The sequence below is a fragment of the Bos mutus genome, chromosome 21 (assembly GCF_027580195.1).
Source record: "Bos mutus isolate GX-2022 chromosome 21, NWIPB_WYAK_1.1, whole genome shotgun sequence".
Classification (NCBI taxonomy): domain Eukaryota; kingdom Metazoa; phylum Chordata; class Mammalia; order Artiodactyla; family Bovidae; genus Bos; species Bos mutus.
The window spans coordinates 28,024,372-28,033,042 of record NC_091637.1 but is presented as its reverse complement, the minus strand read 5'-3'; the positions used below and the strand labels follow the sequence as shown (position 1 = coordinate 28,033,042).

Here is an 8,671-nt window from a genome sequence, read left to right as displayed (position 1 = left end):
AACTCCTACAGGCCAATAAAGAAAGAGAGAAAACTCAAAATATGAAAAGGCAAAGAGAAAAATGTGGCTTCATCTTAACTTTTTACCTTCATCCTCCTCTGTCTCCATTTCTTTGCTCATTGTATTTTGATCTTATTGTATGTATGCACTCCTCTAATGCACCCCAGCCCCCTCTGGCAGTGAGATGTCATATATGGAGCTGACAAGTGTCCTCTCCTGAAACCAGCCACCCTGGCTGGGCCTCTCCCCATCACCCCACCCCTGACTCTGAGCTTCTACGAGACAGGCCAGCACCACACATGGGGAAGCTCCACATTCTCGTATGATGAGCCCAGGCCCAGGTTTTATGGGATCACATGTGTTCCAGTTCATTTGACGAAGAAACATTTATCAGCTACTAAGCTTTATAAGACAGTAAACAGAGGGGTCACTGATGTTTCCAGCTCAAAGCAGGCTAATTTGGATGGATCCGTCACATCCTCTTTGCTCTTTACATAGTGAAGAAAGAGGTCTAAAGTTGGGTACAGCTTCCAGCCAAAGAGAACGTGGAAGAAACTGTAATTTATTACTTAATGGAACAGGATCAGTATTTCATGTTCTTCCTGTCACTGCACCCTCAGAAGATGATCACAGTGGAGCCATCCTAAGAAGGATACTTGTCAGGCAAAGGGGAATGAGCTCTCTAGGAAGCAGGAAGGAATCCAGGCCTCCTGTGATGGTGCCACCCGTGGCATTGCAGAGGAAACAGGCATCAAACAAGGGTGGTTTGGCTCAAAAAAGTCTTTGAGGCAGAAACTGTCTGTTCCATGATTATTGTGGTTAGTTACACAGTCATGTCCGACTCTTTGCGAGCTCTTGGACTGGAGTCCACCAGGCTCTGCTGTCCATGGGATTTCCCAGGGAAGAATACTGGAGTGGGTTGCCATTCCCTTCCCTGAATCGGGCAACAAAAGCAGGTCATCTACTCCTCCAGAAGTATGAAACTGAAGGATGTGACACTGTCCTCTTTATAGAACAAAAGTAGCCAACAAAACTGGCAACTTTGTGTGGTTTCTTGTGCAGCCCTGACCCAGAAAAGGCAGCTGGACCTCCCTAGGAGACAACAGGAAGGCTACCAAGCCAAGGTCCCAGGGCTGCAGAACAGACAAGCTTCAGGTCCCAGATGGTGTGAATGGAGAGGCAAGGACCAGGGAGGCAGCCAAGAGTCTAGGGGTGGAATTAGCAGCAGAGAGAGCTGGGCCAAGTTGAGGACCCTTGGGCATCCACACCACAGTCAGTCCATCAGTCAGCTGGAAAGCCCCAAGGTCATTCCAATAGTAGATGCCATTGATCTTCAAACCCCAAGCCAAGCACTGAGATTCTACTGTATTTTTGTTGACTTGATAAATCTTTAGAGTAAGTGAAGCCGGGCGTGGCAACAAGCCCCAGGGTTTTGGAAGCTCCATGGAAGATGATGCTTCTCCCCCAGAGGTGTTCCTGGCTGGATCAGGCAGGCAGCACCGTGTAGCTGGTGGTCCAGGGTGCTCAGAGACCAGCAGAAACCTGCAGAAGGGAATGCCTGTGACCCACATGTAGGTGGGGAATGTGCAGGAGGACCCAGTTCGAAACTCTGGTTTGACTGGCTGTGAAATCTCCTATTTTACACTTTATAATGAATAATAATAGTCCATGTTTCCTTTCATTAGGAATGCATCATATAGAATTAACCCATTCAGCCCTAAAACATCTTCAAACAATTTAATAACCGTTTACATGGGGCTTCCCTAGTGGCTCAGAGTGTAAAGCGTCTGCCTACAGATCCCTGGGTTGGGAAGATCCCCTGGAGAAGGCAATGGCAACCCACTCCAGTACTCTTGCCTGGAAAATCCCATGGACTGAGAAGCCTGGTAGGCTACAGTCCGTGGGGTCGCACAGAGTCAGACACGACTGAGTGACTTCACTTCACTTACGTTAAAACATAATTTAAGCGTTCAACGAGGCTGCCTTTGATGGAAAACTTCTTGTGTAGTCATTTCACTAAATCTCCCAAACAAGTCCTTTGGGTGGCTTGTTATATTTTTTTGTAAATTTGAGGATCAACTCTTTTGTTGCAGGAGGGGGACCACTTCCAGGGCCCAAGAGTGGGCTCTCCTCTAACACTCGGAAATGAATTGTCCGAGGAGACACACATGCTGATAGAGTAAGAGACTTTATTGGGAAGGGGCGCCTGGGAGGAGAGCAGCAAGTCAGGGAATCCAGGACAACCGCTCTGCCACAAGGCTTGCAGTCTCGTGGCGACGGGTTAGATTTGGGGTTGTCTCGGCCAGTCATCTTGCTTGGACCATACTTGGTGACTCAGGGTCCTTCCTAGTGATGTGGATGTCTCTCGGCCAAGATGAATTCAAGCACAAAAGATTCTGGGAGGTTGGTAGGATATATTATGGGCTAGCGTGTCCTCCTCCTTTCAGCCCCTCCCAAATTCTTCCAGGTTAGTTTTCGTGGCGGCATCGAGCATTCTTTATCCGGATGTCCTATTGTAAGACACTTCAGGCAAGTGGTTATCCTTCTGCCTGGTCAAGGTGGGTGTTTTCTATCAGTGGTTCTCTAACCCTTTCTTTCAGAAGTAATTATGATGTAATTCAAAGTTTCAAGTCAGACAGAGCTGGGGTGAAACATGGTCCCATGCAAGGCTCTTCACCACCTCTGTGCACCTGTTTCCTCATCTGCAGTGGGGGCTGCTTTGAAAGTGAAGTGAGTGAACCTCAACATTTGTTGCCTTCTCCTCGCTTTGCTGTCCCTTTCTTACAAGGGTTCTATGATGTGACCTCATGTACGGAGAAGGCATTCAGCCCACAAACATTTCTGATGTGGAAGGAGCAGGGAAGTGAGGTCAAGGGCAGGTATGTGGGGCGGCATGCCCTAGGCTTTTCTAACCGGCAGCCCCCACCATGGCCCCAGCCCATCATGCCCAGGGTGCTGTCTTCCTGGATCCCACGGTCCCCAGAGCCCAGCTGCAGTGGTGACTAGAGGGACCTGAGCGCTAGGCCCTCAGGTGACTGTGGAGCGGGAGAAAGGAAGAGTCTCTAAGGGCTCCTCTGAAAATCAAGAGGAGAATTGTACTTTAAAAATACTTCAGAGCAGTATAGGGCTTTTGTTTTCAAATTTCTATTGTGGTAAAAATGTATGTAACAGAAAATTTGCCATCTCATGTGGTACGTATCTTCAATGGAATACTCCTCAGCCATAAAAAAGAATGAAATAAGGCCATCTGCAGCAACATGGATGGATCTAGAGATTATCATACTAAGTGAAGTATAGTAAGGAAATACAAATATCACCTATATGTGGAATCTAAAATACGACACGAATGAACTTATCTATGAAACAGAAAGACTCACAGCCATAGAGAACAGCTTGCGGTTGCCAAGGGGGAGGGTGTGGGGAGGGATGGACTGGGAGTTTGGGATTAGCAGATGCGAACTATTAAATACAGGATGGATAAACAACAAGGACCTACTATAGAGCACAGGGAACTATACTCAATATTCTAGATACACCACAATGAAAAAGAATGTATATGTATGTATAACAGTATCATTTTGCTGCACAATAGATACTTCAATAAAATAAAAATAAAGAGTACTCTGACAAAAAGAAAAAAATTACCATTTTAATCACTTTTTTAACTGCAGTATAGTTGATTTACAACATTATATTAGTTTCAGGTGTATAATATATTAGTTCAATATTTTTTATAGATGATGTACCATTTAAAGTTGTTATAAAATATTAGCTATATTCTCTGTGCCATACAATATAGCCTTGTACTTTATATTATTTTATTTTTGAAAGAGAAATTTTGTTTTGTTTTTTAATATTTATTTATTTGACTGAACTGGGTATTTGTTGTGGCACGTGGGATGTTTAATTGCAGCATGCTGGATCTAGTTCCCTGACCAGGGATTGAACTCAGGCTCTCTGCATTGGGAGCAGAATCTTATCCACTGGACTGCAAGGGAAGTCCTCATTTATTTTGTACACAGTAGTTGGAGAAGGCAATGGCACCACTCCAGTACTCTTGCTTGGAAAATCCCATGGATGGAGGAGCCTGGTAGGCTGTAGTCCGTGGGATCGCTGAGAGTCGGACACGACTGAGTGGCTTCCCTTTCACTTTTCACTTTCATGCATTGGAGAAGGAAATAGCAACCCACTCCAGTGTTCTTGCCTGGAGAATCCCAGGGACAGGGGAGCCTGGTGGGCTTCCGTCTACGGGGTCGCACAAGGTCGAACACGACTGAAGCGACTTAGCAGCAGCAGCAGCAGCAGTTGGTAGCTGTTCCCCAACTTTGCCCCTCCCCTCTTTCTTTTTCCCACTGGTAACTGCTAGTTTGTTCCCTATGTCCATGAGTTTATTTCTCTTTTGTTACATTCATTTATTTATTTTTTGGATTCCACATATAAGTGATAACATACTGTATTTATCTTTCTTTGTCTGACATTTTACTAAGCATAATATGCTCCAAGTCGATCCAAGTTTATAAATGGTAAGATTTCTTTTTTTTTAATGGCTATTGGAGAAGGCGATGGCAACCCACTCCAGTACTCTTGCCTGGAAAATCCCATGGACGGAGGAGCTGGTAGGCTGCAGTCCATGGAGTCGCTAAGAGTTGGACACGACTAATCGACTTCACTTTGACTTTTCACTTTCATGCGTTGGAGAAGGAAATGGCAACCCACTCCAGTATTCTTGCCTGGAGAATCCCACGGATGGGGGAGTCTGGTGGGCTGCCGTCTATGGGGTCATACAGAGTCGGCCACAACTGAAGCGACGTAGCAGCAGCAGTATCCCACTACATATACACATACATGCATTTTGTTGTTGTTTAGTCACCCAGTCGTGTCTGACTCTGTGACCCCATGGACCATGGCCCGCCAGGCTCCTCTGTCCATGGGATTTCCCAGGCAAGAATACAGGAATGGGTTGCTATTTCCTTCTCCAGGGGATCTTCCCAACCCAGGGATCGAACCCGCATTTCCTGCATTTCAGGCTGATTCTTTGCTGCTTAGACACCTGGGAAGCCCAAATATATATAAATATATATAAATCACATCTTCTTTATCCACTCATCTGTTGATGGACACTTAGGTTGCTTCCAAATCTTGGCTATTGTAAATAGTGTTGCAATGAACATTGGGGTGTATGAATCTTTTTAAATTAGTGTTTTCATTTTCTTCCAATGTATGGCCAAGGTGGAATTGCTGGGTCACATGGTAGTTTTAGCTTTTTGAGGAAATTCCATACTGTTTTCCATAGTGACTGCACCAGTTTACAGCCCCACCAAGAGTGTAGGGTTTTCTCCACATCCTCACCAGCACTTGTTATGTGTGGTCTTTTTGATGATGGTCATTCTGACAGATGTGTGGTGACATCACATTGTGGTTTTGATGTGCATTTCTCTGATGATTGGTGATGTTAAGTATCTTTTCCTGTGCCTGTTGGACATCTGTCTTCTTTGGGAAAATGTCTGTTCAGGCCTTCAACTCATTTTTTAATTGGGTTCTTCGGGTTTGTTTGTTTGTTTGTTTGTTTTATATTGAGCTGTGGGAACTGTTTGTAAATTTTGGATATTAACCCCTTGTTAATCATATCATCTGCAATTATTTTTTCTCATTCAGTAGGTTGTCTTTTAAAAAATAATTTTATTTGTTTATTTAGTTTTGGCTGTGTTGGGTTTTCATCGCTATGTGGACTTTTCTCTAGTTGCAGAGAGCAGGGGCTGCTGGCTAGTTGCGGTGTGCGGGCTTCCCACTGCAGGGGTGTCTCTTGTTGTGAAGCACAGGTTCTGGGGCACATGGGCTTCAGTGGTTGTCTTTTTACTGGCTTGGTTTTCTCAGCATACTGTTCCTTAGGTTCATCCATGTGGTTGCTTGTGTCAGAATTTGCTTCCTTTTTAAAGGCTGAATAATCTTCCATTGTATGGAAGATTGTATGGAGAGACCACAATTTGCATAGCAGTGTTTTTTATGTGCTCATTCTTTCTTTGCCTGTGGGAAGAAAAGCTCTTCTAAAAAATCTTACAGTTTTTACTGGGTCTATTTACAGTATATTTTCAGGTAAATGATTTTCTTCTGCACTGCAGTACAAAATAATGTCAAAGAAGTTGTTAATGCTTAGATTCAACAATCCACTCACGATGTAGTAACTTTCCCTTCTGGTCTGTTATTTGCTTGGAGATAAAAATAGAGATTTCAACCTCAGAGTGGAGTTGCTTTAATGTATTAATTTAGTATGTTATAATTAAAACTGTTGTGAATTCTGTAGCCGCATTTTTCAGAGGTTGAGAAAACCTTTTTACAGTTTGGTTCAAGTAAATTCACACTTCTTGAGTTCTGTTTTGTGCTTTAGGAGCTAAAAATGAAAGAAGGATTAAAAACAAAGGCGACACCACCATTGTGGCGTGCCTGTGCTTGTGCAGAAGCAAAAGGATGTGTGCAATGCCTACTCTGCTTCTAAATGACACATTCCCAGACTCAGCCGAAGCTCTGGGACTAAGTTTGAGCCCAAGGATGCTGTCACACGTGTCTTTCTCCTAACTTTTGATTGAGGTCAGCTCTCTGAATCCATTGTCAACTGTGCTCTCATATTTCAGACTGAATTCTCTTTAAATCAGTTGAAGTATTATTTTTAAAAGAAAGAGAACTCTCCAGAGGAAGGAGATTGCTAAAGTGTATTCATTGTTATTTGCCACCAGAGTTTTGGGGATGGCAGGAGCCTTAGCGATTAGTGGGACATAGGCCATTTGGGACTCCCTAGCATCACACCCTAATGTCTGTCTTGGGGGGTCTTCCATCAGATAAGGGGCACTAGGTCCTTCTCTCCTGCCTCAGCGCAGCCTGGAGGCTACATGTTAACACTGAGTCTTGAGGACTGGATGCAAGGGTAGGGGGCAGGGGCAGGGATTAAAGGTCATGCTGTCCTGCTGGCAGCAGCTGTATCCCAATGGTCCTCTTCCTGCCGCTTCCTACTTCCTGCCTCTCCAGGGATTTCTGGTCCCACTGCTCTGGAGGCAGCAGGGGCCCTCAGTACATGTTTGTTAGTTTTTTTAATATATATATATATATTTATTTATTTATTTTTATTTACCTTCTTGACTGCGCCAGATCTTAGCTGTAGTAAGGGATCTAGTTCCCTGACCAGGGATTGAACCTGGGCCCCCTGCGTTGGCAGCATGGAGTTCTAACCACTGGACCACCAGGGATGTCCCCTGAATGTTTGTGGGTACAAATGCCTGAAGACCAGCAGCCTAGGGTTCACAGGAAAGTCAGGGAATGTAACCTTGGTTCGGAAGCACACTTAGGTCAGGTGCCACTACTGCCTCTTACAAGATGCGTGGCCTTGGACCAGAGCTTCCCCCATGATGTTTTCCGTTCCTCACTGTGCAGTGGGGTGGAGGGTTTGCCTTGCACAGTCACTGTCAAACAAGACCTGAATGTGAGAGTACTTTTAAAACTATAACTTATTATACATTAGAAATGGCTTCACTTTTGTTAACCAGAAGCCTGCAAGCCCACTAGAGTTAGATTGAAATGGCTTTGTGTTTATAGTTACAGCTCTCATGTCACAGCCTCCTGACCCTAACCTCATCTGCTAGATACGTCTGTCCTGTTCCTGGAAGGACTGCTTCAGGCTTCAGGGTTGGCTTAGTCCAGGATTCCAGTCCTCCAGTGCTGTGCCTGTAGTGTCTGCCTCATGTTTATTACCCAACACAGAGGTGTCCAAGGGAAGCAAGCAGGAGTCTGTTCCATAGCTCTCTCAAAAGGAAATGACATGTACGTGATACTATATTTAAAATGGGTAACCAATAAAGACTTACTGTACCGCACAGGGAACTCTGCTCAATATTCTGTAATAACCTAAATGGGAAAAGAATTAGAAAAAGAATAGATACATGTATATGAATAACTGAATCACTTTGCTGTATATATGAAACTAACACAGCATTGTTATTAATAGTCAACTATACTCTAACTTAAAATAAAACAAATGGATCTTAACACTTAAGAAAAAAACCAGTGTAACAAAAAGGAAATGAACCTACAGGAAAACAGAGGCATAACACTCTTTGACATTGCAGCAGTATTTTTTATAGATCCCTCTCCTAGAGTAATGGAAATAAAAGCAAAAATTTGTGCATGGTACCTAATTAAACTTAAAAGCTTTTGAACAGCAACAGAAGCCATCAACAAAATGAAAAGACAACCTACTAAATGGGAGAAAATATTTTCAAATTATTCTACAGAGAAGGGATTAATTTCCAAAATAAACAAGCAGGTCACACAACTCAATATAAAAAAAAAAATCCAAACAATCCTATCAAAAATGGGCAGAAGATCTAAACAGATATTTCTCTAAAGAAGACATACAGATGGTCAACAGCAGACAGATAGTATATGATATCACTTACGTGCAAAATCTAAAATATGACACAAATGAACATATTTACAAAACAGAAACATTCACAAACAGAGAACAGACTTGTGGTTGCCAAGGGGGAAGTAGGGGAGGGATAAATTAGGAGGCTGGTGATTAGCAGATACATACTACTATATATATAATAGGTAAAGGACAAAGACCTACTGTATAGCACAGGGAACTGTATTCAATATCCTATAATAAATAAGTGGAGGAATT

At 43.5% G+C, this 8,671-nt stretch overlaps 1 non-coding gene across 1 annotated transcript; it reads right to left on the bottom strand.

Moving 5' to 3' along the window:
- Window positions 1–7,165: 7,165 nt before the first annotated feature.
- Window positions 7,166–7,238, bottom strand: TRNAG-GCC (transfer RNA glycine (anticodon GCC)). Its single transcript has one exon. It is a non-coding gene; the product is annotated as a tRNA-Gly (tRNA).
- Window positions 7,239–8,671: the final 1,433 nt, after the last annotated feature.